This window comes from Chiloscyllium plagiosum, unplaced genomic scaffold (assembly GCF_037043375.1).
Source record: "Chiloscyllium plagiosum isolate Xiang-an unplaced genomic scaffold, Cpla_swu_hap1 HiC_scaffold_45, whole genome shotgun sequence".
Lineage (NCBI taxonomy): Eukaryota > Metazoa > Chordata > Chondrichthyes > Orectolobiformes > Hemiscylliidae > Chiloscyllium > Chiloscyllium plagiosum.
This window is the reverse complement of record NW_028270183.1, coordinates 27,429,875-27,443,555: the sequence shown is the minus strand read 5'-3', so window position 1 is coordinate 27,443,555 and position 13,681 is coordinate 27,429,875. Positions and strand designations below refer to the sequence as shown.

General features: G+C 45.0%; 1 protein-coding gene across 2 annotated transcripts in view; it reads right to left on the bottom strand.

Moving 5' to 3' along the window:
* LOC122552440 (CD209 antigen-like protein C) overlaps positions 1-13,681 on the bottom strand; it is a 69,355-nt gene that overhangs the window by 35,931 nt on the left and 19,743 nt on the right. The window lies entirely within an intron of this gene.

Here is a 13,681-nt window from a genome sequence, read left to right as displayed (position 1 = left end):
AATTAACGCACATGGTTTTGGGAACATCATGCTGGTAGGAATTGTAATAGTGTAAGGGGCAGTGAGAGACAGGAGATGATCCTACAGCAGTATGTATCCAATACAATGTAGAAGGAGGCATTGCCATACTTGGATCTTGGAATAGAAACAGAGCAACATAGAAAGTAAGTAGCATTCGGCCCTTTGCACCTGCCCTACCATTCAATTTGATCATGGCTGATCATATTTAATTTTTTGAGGAAGTAACTCTGAAGATGGACAATGGAGATCCAGTGGATGTAGTGTACCTGGACTTTCAGAAAGCCTTTGACAAAGTCCCACATAGGAGGTTAGTGAGCAAAATTAGGGCGCATGGTATTGGGGGCAAAGTACTGACTTGGATTGACAATTGGTTGGCTGACAGGAAGCAAAGAGTAGTGATAAACGGCTCCCTTTTGGAATGGCAGGCGGTAACCAGTGGGGTACCGCAGGGATCAGTGCTGGGACCGCAGCTTTTTACAATATATATTAATGATATAGAAGATGATATTAATAGTAACATTAGCAAATTTGCTGATGATACAAAGCTGGGTGGCAGGGTGAAATGTGAGGAGGATGTTAGGAGATTACAGGGTGACCTGGACAGGTTAGGTGAGTGGACAGATGCATGGCAGATGCAGTTTAATGTGGATAAATGTGTGGTTATCCACTTTGGTGGCAAGAACAGGAAGGCAGATTACTACTTAAATGGAGTCAAATTAGGTAAAGGGGCAGTACAAAGAGATCTGGGTGTTCTTGTACACCAGTCAATGAAGGTAAGCATGCAGGTACAGCGGGTAGTGAAGAAAGCTAATAGCATGCTGGCCTTCATAACAAGAGGAATTGAGTATAGAAGCAAAGAGGTTCTTCTGCAGCTGTACAGGGCCCTGGTGAGACACACCTGGAATATTGTGTGCAGTTCTGGTCTCCAAATTTGAGGAAAGACATTCTGGTTATTGAGGCAGTGCAGCGTAGGTTCACGAGATCAATTCCTGGAATGGCGGGACTATCTTATGTTGAAAGATTGGAGTGACTGGGCTTGTACACCCTTAAGTTTAGAAGATTGAGAGGGGATCAGATTGAGACGTATAAGATTATTAAAGGATTGGACACTCTGGAGGCAGGAAACATGTTTCCACTGATGGGTGAGTCCCGAACCAGAGGACACAGCTTAAAAATAAAGGGTAGGCCATTTAGGACAGAGATGAGGAGAAACTTCTTCACCCAGAGAGTAGTGGGTGTGTGAAATGCTCTGCCCCAGAAGGAAGTGGAGGCCCAGTTTCTGGATTTGTTTAAGAAAGAGTTGGATAGAGCTCTCAAGGACAGTGGAATCAAGGGTTATGGAGCTAAGGCAGGATCAGGATACTGATTGAGGATGATCAGCCATGATCATATTGAATAGTGGTGCAGGCTTGAAGGGCAGAATGGCCTATTCCTGCACCTATTGTCTCAGTATCCCATTGCCACTTCTCTCCATACCCCCGATCCCTTTCACCTCAAGGGACATGTCCAACTCCCTGAGGGAATAAAATTCTTCCTCATAGAGCCACAGAGTAATACAGCATAGAAACAGGTCCTTCGGCCCTAACTGGTCCAAGCTGACCATTCAGCTAATTCCACATGCGTGCCTGGTACTCGGGTTTGGGATATCTCATCTGGGCTGTAGAGGAACGGGAGTAGGAGGAGAAAGATCAAGTGGTCGTGGTCCACGCAGTTAGCAATGATTCGGAGATGCCGGTGTTGGACTGGGGTGTACAAAGTTAAAAATCACACAACACCAGGTTATAGTCCAACAGGTTTAATTGGAAGCACTCTAGCTTTCGGAGCGACGCTCCTTCATCAGGTGATTTTTAATGCAGTAACTAATGACATGGATAAAACTAGGGCAGAAGTTCTGCTTAGGGACTATGAAAAGCGAGGAACTAAATTAAAAAGCAGAACCAAAAGGTAATAATCTCTGGATGACTAACTGAGCCACGAGTTAGTTGGCACAGGGTCAATAAGACGAAGTAGATAAATGTGAGGCTCAGAGATTGGTGTTGGAGAAATGGATTTGAATTCATGGGATATTGGGGAAGAAGGGACCTGCTCTGAGGGGATGGTCTTCATCAGAACTGTGCTGAGACCAGAGTTCTGGCAAATCGCTTAACTAAGGCTTTAAACTGAATAGGGGCAGGGGGAGAGTTCAGTTATAGGTGAGATTAGAAAACACAAATTAAAGGAGGAGGTAAGAGTGCAGAACTCAGGAGAAGATATTAAAATCTCAAGCACAGACACAAATAGAGTGTTTGGAAAGGGTTAGCTGTCAAACTTCAAGCACGCTGGACAAATGAATTACAATGAGAAAAGGGATGGTTAATCCAGGACTGAAGGTGTTATATCTGAATGCACGCAGTGTAAGGAACAAGGTAAATGAGCTTGTGACACAAATCGAAATTGGCAGGTATGACATGGTGGGCATCATGGAGACATAGCTGCAAGGGATTGGGATTGGGAGTTGAATATTCAAGGATACCCATCCTATCGAAAAGGTGGGCAGAGGGGATAGGGTTACATTATTAGTAAGAAATGAAATTAAACCCTATCCCCTCTGCCCACCTGTCCCTACAGGCCTCCAAACAGTAAGATTGGGGGCACAAGATACATCAGGAGATAAAAAAGATATGCAGGAAAGGCCAAGTTACAGTGATCATGGGGGATTTCAATTTGCAGGTGGACTTTGAAAATCAGGTTTGTAGTGGATTTGGAAATGGATTTGTGGAATGTCTGTGTGATGGCTTTTTGGAACAGCTTGTGGTGGAGCCCACTAGGGGACAGGCAATACTGGATTTAGTGTTGTGCAACGAGGCAGACTTGGTAAGGGAGCTTAAGGTCCCTTTCGCAGGCAGTGATCATAATATGATTGAATTTATTCTGCAGTTTGAGAGGGACAGCTGAATAAAGGCAACTACAGAGGCATGAGGGAGGAGCTGGGTAGAATTGACGGGGAGAGGGCCTAGCAGAAAAGACAGTGGAACAACAATAGCAGGGGTTTCTGGGAGCAATTCAGGAGAGACATCAGCGATTCATTCCCAGGGAAGAAAAAGCATAGTGCAGGGAGAATGAGGCAACCATGGCTGACGAGGGAGGTCAGGAAAAACATAAAAGCAAAAGAGAAAACAAATAATGTGGCAAAGGGCAGTGGGAAACCAGAGGATTGGAAAGCTTACACAAACCAACAGAAAAGGAAATAAGAAGAGAGAAGAATAAGTCTGAGGGTAGCTTAGTCAGTAATATAAAGGATGACTAAATCTGAGGGTAAAGTCGCCAGTAATATAAAGGAAGATTAAATCTGAGAATAAGATAGTCAATAATATAAAGAAAAATTAAATCTGAGGGTAAACGAGCAAGTAATGTAAGGGAAGATTAAATCTGAGGGGAAGCTAGACAGTAATATAAAGGAAGGCAATGTCATGGAAAATTATCCATCTACTGTGAAATTAATTATCCATTTAGTGTGAAATTTCAAGAGAATGCTTTTCTTCAAATCAATGCTGTACTGAGCTTTGTAAATGATGCTTTGATGAAGGTTTGCAGTTAGCTTATCTCTGTTTGAATTCTGTAAACGTTCAACTCGACCTTGCGATAGTCGAACTCAGCGAAAGCTGAATAACTGTTATGTCTAGGACCAGGGGATAAGAGGATAACAACTTGGGTTTCCCCAGTCTCTGCCCTTGAGAGTGTGATAAGGAATGCTATAAGGCAGGCGTCTGTGTAATGTTTCGGTACTCTTTGCATTGAGGCATCTGAATTAGTGTAATGAGTCAAAATCCGGCAGGATTTTTAATAAAGACTCTTTCTTTGCTCTTGTAATAATTGAGTCAAGTCAATTTAATTTCCACAACAGTAAACCTGGGGGCTCGTCCGGGATCCCAATACTGGGTGAGATTCTGAAGATACCCAGGAGGTGCAGGCGCCAGTGCCTTGAAGGTCTTTCACTTCATCTCAAGCGCTGATTTGGCCCCTTTGCATGAGAGGACTGGGAATTTGTGGATCGCCCCAGTGGTGGGGGTTCAAATCGAATAGGCTCGGGTAAGAGTCGTGGCTTAAGTAATCCTACATAGTGACTCATTCTAAGGGAATAAATGCAACAGGAAAAGGGTTCAGTAAACTCTCGCGTGGTATTAGAGTAAAACCCCAAAGGAAGAGTGTTTAGGAGACAGCAAGGTTGAGTTGAACTCGCCTAAGGCGTACCGGGTACGTGGTTTCTTGTTTTATGAAAACCAAGGCATTGAGGCAGACGTGCCCAATGCAAGAGGGGACCTCCGGAGGTAAAAAGCAAGTCAAATGGAAGAAAGATAATGATACCACGAGAGAGAGAGAGAGAGAGAGAGAGCTGAACACTTTTCCAGTTACACTAAAAATGGGCTCCGGCAAGAGCAAACAAAGGGAGAACCCACACAGGACTTGGAATGGCCAACCAAAAATACAATACCTGCTAAATAATTACATCCCAGAGTCTGTAAAGCAGTTAGAATTGTGGATCAAGGAATGTGGTTTTCCGGACGGAGGAAGTTTTAGTAAAAGACAGCTAGAAATGTTGAGGTCGAAGTAGGAAGAGAGAGAAAAGGAGAAAAAGAAGAGAAAAATAGAATCTGTGAATTGGAGTGCTTATAATATGTGCAAGGCTGAGGCTGATATCAGGGAAAGGAAATTTTAAGTAAAAGATAGATCAAATGCACGTACAAACACCAGTGCACATGCAGACACGTGCGGGAAAACAACCTAACGAAGCTGTACAGTGTCTTAAATCTGTTTCAAACCCTGTCCTTGATGACTGCCCTCCGAGACCTACAGCCTCCCCCACGAGATCCGCCTGGTGAAGGTTCCAAGTCAGCGGCCCCCAACTCAGGGTCTGCTGAATCACCGGTAGCATCTCATACCCCCAACAGATCGAAGCAAGAAAGCCAGCCATAAATGTCCATGCCGGAGTAGCCAACCCACAAGCAGAAGAGAACGGAGACGTTAATGCTTTTGTTGCAGCGCTGGCAACCGCCTGTAGGGAGGCATTCCCAGTGCGAATGGATATGACCAAAATAGCAATGTGTAAACAACGAGAAGGTGAGACAGTGTCCCAGTACCTTACTCGCCTCACTGAAGTCCATAATGTCCATAGTGGACTGAGACCACCTGAAGATATAACGGCAGCAGAAATCACACCGTATGAAGGACACCTGAGGAGCAGCTTCATCAATGGAATGAAGAATGAAATTGTGTAAAAGATGGTCACCCAGCCATTGGAGGAAGGTGCTGCAGAAAAAGAGGTTCGTGGAAGAGGGGCTGACAGAGGTAGATCTGGCGGGTGCTTTGTTTGCGGAGCAATGGACCACTGGGCGAGACAGTGCCCACACAGACAGCCCCAATCGATCCTGGAGGCTGGTCAGCAGGGTGATTGACAGGGGAAGGCTGAGGTGGAGGTGTGCAGCCCACAAGGTACAGGTAAGCCTCTTTCCTTTATGCTTGGCAACGAAGACTCGTTTATGCTAATCTCTTATACTAACTTTACGGGCACTGAGACATGTCACACCTCTATGTTGAGTGCTGAGATTGTGAAGTGTGGACAGTATGTCCAATATCACAATGATGTGTATAAGTCAATGCCCACCTCTATGTTATATGTGGAAGATACATCAGTTGCCTTTTTGGTAGATACAGGGGCAACATACTCAGTCCTTAAATTAAGCCAGTTTAGACAATCGACACAAATAAAGATGAGTGAAAGGTTCCTGAACACAATGGGTGCATCAGGAGTCATGGTGTGGGAGAGATTTTCCGCGCCCCTATTGTGCGATACTAGTAAAGGGGAAACATTCTAGTTCTCCTTCTTGTTATCGGAATTTTAACCTTTAAATCTGATGGGTCGGGATCTCAGAGGGAGACTGGGGTTGGACTTGCTTAGTACTCTGACGGGCTTGCAGGTAATTCAAAGGGAAGATTTACCAGTGCAGGCTGTAAAATATGACCCACGACCCCTGATGTATGTCTATGAGTGGCGATTAAGCCAGAGAGCGATAATTTCAGTGAGCGATTCACTCACCCTGGAAGCAAGCAACCATGTTAATCCTATTAACACCGATTTTCTTGTTGGCAATATGTTGCACTGCACAGCACACATACACCACAATGGCCCTGACAAACCATATGAGAAGGATTGGTTCAAGAGACTGGTTAAACCAGGTCAGTTGTTATTGTGCACATTTTTTGGAGTGATCACAGATGTGCAGTCAGTGTGAACTTATCTAAAGTATCTGTAACAGCAAGCAGATCCTATCTTTTTGATGTGGAAGGCTCCTCTCCTCACGTGTCACTGGCGAAGGCGTCTGGTGACAGGTGGCAGGATTTGGGACCATGGGTGCTAATGGCACAAAGAACGAAAGGTTGAGTCTTCAGGGACAATGTGGGTATCTGGTTCAATGCAGATATGCGAACATATAAAAATAAACTAAATTGGCTAACACAGGCAAATAGGACAGTTCAGGTAACCCCCGCTAGCCCTGAGAAGTCTAGGGGGATAGCCTGGCATTTCCCTAAGATAGAACTCTCGGACCCAAGATTAAAAATGGTCCCTACTGAGTTGTGGGCAAAGGACAAACATGATGTGGGGCTCATACAGGGCTGTGAGCCCATAAGGATAACCCCGAAGTCTGAGTATCGTCCTTGCAGCGCACAATACCCATTAAAACCCAAAGCTATCGAAGGAATTACTCCAGTCTTTGAATGCCTCCTAAAGGCTGGAGTGATAATCCCCTGTGAAAACCCACCGGCGAGAACCCCCATTTTTCCGATCAAAAAGGCAAACATTCCCAGTGAACTGGAGGAATGGAGGTTTGTTCAAGACTTGCAGGCAGTCAATAATGCTGTTGTTCCACGCGCCCCAAATGTTCCCAACACCCATACTATATTGGCTCAAATTCCACCGGACAGGAAATGGTTCTCTGATGTGGATTTAGCAAATCCCTTCTTTAGTGTACCAGTACACCCAGATAGTCAATTCTGATTCACTTTTTCATTCAAATGAAAATCATATACCTTCATGCAACTTTGTCAAGGTTACTGTGAGTCCCCCACCATATATAATGGGGCTCTGCGCAGGAGTCTGGAGACTCTTGTTCTAACCCAGGGGTCAGCGCTTTTGCAGTAAGTAGATGATCGCTTGATAGCGGCACCAATATAGGAACAATGTGAGAAGGATACCCTTGCGTTGCTCTGCCATCTAGCAAAAGTAGGGCACAAAGCCAGTCTCACAAAGCTACAATTTGTACAACAACAGGTGAAGTTCTTAGGTCACTTAATATCTGAACAAGGGAAGGCTATTGGTCAAGACAGAGTTCAAGCAATCCAGCAAATTCCAAAGCCTCACATGAAGAAACAATTACTATCCTTTTTGGGCATGTGCTCGTACTGTAGAACGTTTATCGCACATTATGCAACCCTTGAGGCTCCCCTAAGTGACATAGCCAATGGCAAAGGTTTGCAGAACCAGATCCCGTTGCAGTGGACCCCAGAGGCCGAGAGTGCCTTTGTTGAATTAAAAAAGTCGCTCCAAACTACACCTACACTGGGGATTCCGAATCCAAGCAAGCCTTTTGTACAAACGGTAGATGAGAAGCATGGCTGCATGACATCTGTGCTGTTGCAGGATCATGGGGGAAGATTGAGGCCGGTGGCATATTTTTCAGCTGAACTAGACCCTGTAGTGGCAGGATTGCCTAAATGCCTGTGAGCCATGGCCGCAGCTGAAAAGGCTGTTGTAGCGTCCAGGGATATAGTCAGCTATGGTGAATTAACCCTTCTGGTCCCACATGAGTATCCTTACTGCTTTCCGAGCAAAGGACCGCACATATGTCAGCAGTACGTTGGCTCAGATATAATACTGTGTTTTTGGAAATGCCTAACATTACAATAAAGAGATGTAACGTCCTTAACCCAGCTAGCCTTCTCCCCACAGAAGGAGACGGAGACCCACATAATTGTGTCGCTATAACTAATGAAACTTGCAGCCCTTGACCAGATTTGCAGGATTCGGAGTTTTTTGTGGATGAGTCAGCATTCAGGAGTAAGGAGACAGGCCAGAATTGTGTTGGGTATGCTGTAGTGATGACCTACGAGGTAGTAAAAGTGGGATCACTCCCTTCTCAGCTATCATCGCAAGCAGCGGAGCTGATTGCCTTGACTGAGGCCTGTAAATTGGCTGAGGGAAAGGCAGTGAACATTTACACCGATAGCAGATACGCATTTGGGGTTGTACATGATTTTGGAACCCTGTGGAAACACAGGGGCTTCTTGATCTCCACTAGAAAGCCCATCACACACCATGGCCTGATTTCTGACCTCCTGGAAGCGGTCCTATTGCCTAAATCAATCACTGTGTAAGTGTGAAGCGCACACAAAAAAAATGATTTTATTTCCCAAGGCAGTGCAAGAGCAGACACACCAGCAAAACAAGCAGCCCAGCAGCCGCCAAGTGAGCAGATTAACATGTGTATGACAAAAATTTGTACCCCAACAGCAGGCTTACGGGGGTTACAGTCACAGGCCACATCGGAAGAAAAGCGTGAGTAGATGAAAGCAGGATGCAGTGTGAGGGAAGGAGTATGGTATGGTCCCAATGGTAAACCCTGTCTACCACGATCATTATTTCCATTCTATGCCAAACTGACACACGGTAAGGACCGTGTCAAAAGGGAGGATGTACGACAATATTTCAGCATACTGAAGGGATTTACTCATTAATCCCAGAATTATTGTGAGCGTTGTTTTATCTGTGGGGAGGGGAATACAGATGAGTCAGACAGCACACCCCCAACGCCAAAAACCTTTTGAACATTTACAGGTGGATTTCATTGAAATAATGGCCAGCGAAGGGAAAAGGTACCGTCTGGTAATAGTTGATATGTTTTCCAAATGGATGGAAGCGTTCCTCACGTCTAAACAGGATGCCAGTGCAGTCGTCAAAGCTTTGCTAACTGAGATAATTCTGAGAAGGGGCATCCCTGAAAGGCTTAGTAGTGACAATGGGACACCATTTGTCAATAATGCCTTACAGCAGATCAGTGATTATTTGGGAATAAACATGAGACAACACTGTGCCTATAAACCAGCGAGCGGTGGGGTAATGGAAAGAAAAAAATGATACCTTAAAAAATAAATTGACAAGATGTTATGTTACTGTATAAAATTCTTTACACTTTTATCTGAAATACAGAATCAAGTGAAAGCAGCACTACCCCAACCAGCAGGAGGGAAGCTGCATGATCTAGAACCTGGAGACTGGATAGTGGTGAAAGACTTCAGGAGGAAAAACTGGAAGGCGACGAGGTGGCTGGAACCATTTCAAGTGCTCCTCACAACACAGACAGCAGTTAGGATCGCAGAAAGAGCCACGTAGATACACGCCAGCCATTGCAAGCACTTAGCTGGGCCTGAGAAGACGTCGGACGGCACCGGAAGCAATTAAGTGCAAGTAGTGATTAAAGTCTCATACGAATATGGGGCTGCCCCAGCTCACATTTTTAGCAAGCGCCCTGGTAGGACTATTCGTAAGGGCAGGTGCATTGCGTGGACCCCACCCTACCATGGCTTTGACGAGTGTGACGTGTGAACATGGGATGTGTACAGGGCACACCAGAGCAGATGACAATACCACCACAAAGCTGTGTTTCGGGCAGGGGAGTCTGAGGAAAGGCCTGGTGTTTCCTAAACATTTTATGATGTATAGCTATTCTGGCTCTGTATTTCTTTGTTGTTGTTGCTGAAGTTGTCCTTGTTGTCATAAAATGACAAAAAGGGCGGAAATGTAATAGAAAATTATCCATTTAGTGTGAAATTAATTATCCATTTAGTGTGAAATTTCAAGAGAATGCTTTTCTTCAAATCAATGCTGTACTGAGCTTTGTAAATGATGCTTTGATGAAGGTTTGCAATTAGCTTATCTCTGTTTGAATTCTGTAAGCATTCAACTTGACCTTGCGATAGTCGAACTCAGCGAAAGCTGAATAACTGTTATGTCTAGGACCAGGGGATGAGAGGATAACAATTTGAGTTTCCCCAGACTCTGCCCTTGAGAGTGTGATAAGGAATGCTATAAGGCCGGCGTCTATGTAATGTTTCGGTACTCTTTGCATTGAGGCATCTGACTTAGTGTAATGAGTCAAAATCCGGCAGGATTTTTAATAAAGACCCTTTCCTTGCTCTTGCTAATAATTGAGTCAAGTCGATTTAATTTCTACGACAGCAATATACTCGTAAATCTTCAAAGTGGACCACAACCAATGGATGTTTATCCTCCCACTCCCAAGTTCCTCTGCAGTCCAGATGAGATATGCTGAACCAAGCACGAGGCAGACAACTGAAATTAGCTGAGTGGTCAGCATGGAGCAGTTTGGGACAAAAGGCCTATTTCTAAGCTGTATTACTCTATGACTATATGAGGAAGAATTTCTTCCCTCAGGGAGTTGTGAACCTGTGGAATTGTCTCCCACAGGAAGTTGGATACACACTGCTATAGGATCATCTCTTGAATGCAATCGATGATTGCCTGTCACTCTCTGCCCCTTAGGGTATCACATTTGCTACTCAATGTTTCACTTCATTAAAGTGTTCGGAGATCAGAGATAGGCTTAAACCTCCATTTTGTCTGCTATGGTGAGTGTATTGCAGCGAGCCCACTGAGATTTCCCTTCTATCTTCCCAAATGTTCTTTATTAACTAATGACCTTTTACTTTGGTGTGTCCCTCACATCCAATGCTAGTGTTACCTTATCACACGCCACCCCAGCCACTCAACAGCAATGTCCCAGAAGATGAGCACCCCTTTGTGCCAGGTCCATTGTTAAAAGCTCTCTCTGTGTACCTTGATAAGTAGTGTCAGTCTGGAACTGCCCTGCACAATTCCTGGCATTTGCCGTGGACAGGTGGAAATAGGTGCCCCACTTTGTGGGCAGGGACCTGAAGGCCCTAACAGACAGAGGACTTCCCCCTCCCCTCGGATCTGCAGTGGAGGCCATGAACCCAGAACATCCCATTCTGGTCTGAGGCTGTCATCCAGGTTTAGTGCAGAAATAGTGAGAAAGATCCAGTTCGAGAGGAGGAAGGTTAATGTCCTTTTCCATTCTGCCAGCATAAATGCCAACATCTTCTCTCCAACGCCTTCCGCTGCACCCACCTCCCACCAGGGCTCATGTTCTCCCACTTTCACTGTTTCCTGTAACAGCTTCCCTCACTCGCTGTTATCCAACCCAACCCCTGACACCACTAACACTACATGCCTTCCGCACTGCCCATATACCTCCCACCTACAACAGCAGCAGCTGTGCTGCCCACTTTCATCCTCCTTAATCCCCTCCTCCCTCTCTCATCCCAAGAGGGGTCCAGCCTACACTCGGGGCAGAAAGCCTCAGGACCAAGATTTGCCTTCTGCCCCTTTTGTGAAGGTTCCTGACTCTAACCACTCTGAGTGACTGACTGAGTGTATCCAAGCCTCTGGAATGGCATTGAAGTGACTTCTCATAACTGAAACCAGTTGACAATTAATACAAACGCCCTGCCTTTGTCTCTGTACGAAATGACATGACAAGATAGCAGTAATATGAGGGTGTTGACTTGCTTGCTGAGTTGGTAAGTTTGGACTTGACAGGATAGATTTGGAAGGGTTGGTGATTTCCCCTTGTGGGAGAATCTAGGACCAGAGGTACATTATGTTAGAGTAAAGGAATGCCCATTTAAGAACAAGTTGGGGAGTAATTTTTCTCCTGGAGGGTTATGCCTCACAGATGGCTGTTGAAGCTGGGTTGTTAACTACATTCAAGGCTGAGAACTGCAGCTTTTTAATCAGGGAAATCAAGCGTTATGGGGGAAACGCAGGAAAGTGGAGTTGAGGGTTATCAGATTTGTGATGATTGAATGACAGAGCAGACTCAGTGAACTGAATGATCTCCTTCTGTTCCTCCATCTTGTGGTCCTACGACATCTCTGGAGTAGGACCTGATGAGGAAGGAAATGTAATCCCCACATGGGCACATGCTGCTCTCAGTGATTCCTTCCACCTTCTCAATATCAGGTGAGAGCAACTAGAGTTCAGTCAGACAAGCTGCAGAATCAGGAAATACTGCAATAGAATGAGCATGTCACTGTGGTGCTCCCATTACTGATACAGACATCACCTCCTCCAAATGTCAGCCCAATTCCCTCCCTGACTGGTAAGTGATCCTCATGACATGGCATTAAGATTCATAGCAGAAGCGGTAATGCAAAGACTAGAACAAACAGCCCTACCAACCATCAAACCAAAAATCTGGGTCCGCTATGTAGATGACACCTTTGTCATCACAAAATGAAACAAGATAGAAGAGACATTTAACATCATCAACAACACCCTCACAGGCATAAAGTTCACCACGGATGAAGAAACCGACAACAAACTCGCATTCCTGGACGTCACAGTCGAAAGAACGGACAACGGAGAACTACAAATCTGTGTATACAGAAAACCGACAAACACTGACCAAATACTTAACTACACCAGCAACCATCCCAACACACACAAACAAAGCTGTACCAGAACACTATTCCAATGAGCCACCACACACTGCAACACAGACAAACTTCGGAAAACAGAGGAGAACCACCTATGCAACGTATTCAAAAAGGACAGATACTCAAAAAATACAGTCCACAGATTCCTCAAGAACAAACCACGACAAGCAGCCAGAAACCCTAACCACCTTACCATACATCAAAGAAGTTTCAGAAATGACAGCCAGACTACTAAAACCCCTCGGAATCCTAGTAGCACACAAACCCACCAACACTCTCAAACAAAAACTAACAAACTTAAAAGACCCAGTAGAACCCATGGACAAAACCAATGTCGTCTACAAAATTCCATGCAAGGACTGCCACAAACACTACGTAGGACACACAGGAAGAAAGTTAGTCCCAGGATACACGAACACCAGCTATCCACAAAAAGACACGACCATCTCTCCCTCGTAGCCCTACACACAGAGGAAAAAAAACACATTTCGACTGGGACAACACATCTACCCTGGGACAGGCTAAGCAAAGACATGCCAGAGAATTCCTAGAGGCCTGGCACTCCAACCACAACACCATAAACAAACACATAGTTCTAGATACCATCTATCAGCCCCTCAGAAAACAAACAGGAAATGACATCACCAGGAACCCCATCCAGGACAAACATATAAATAGAAAGCAGGAGACAACAGTTTCGCTTCACTTGGAAGTCGCCACTGATGATGTTACCTAGCCAGGTAATGAAACGTCTGATATCAAACCTACACCTCAGCGAGCAAACCTATAGCCTAAATTAAGAACTGTCCTGTCCTGATCTTGACAATGTTGAGTTCTCTGGGATTTTTCATCAAGAGGATTTGGTGTGTGAAATGGTGGTGAAATTGGGAAGATAGCGCCATACCAATAATTTCCATGGGGAATGTTAGGCTGTGGGTGCACTACTATCTCCTGCTATTAAAGCAATGTTTAGGAAGACTTCACAATTTGAGACCAGGTCATAAGGCTTTGTGATGCTGAGCAGTGGAAGCAGCAATTGAGGGGCTCAGTCCATCTCACCAAGATCTCTCAATAAATACTCAGTATTCTG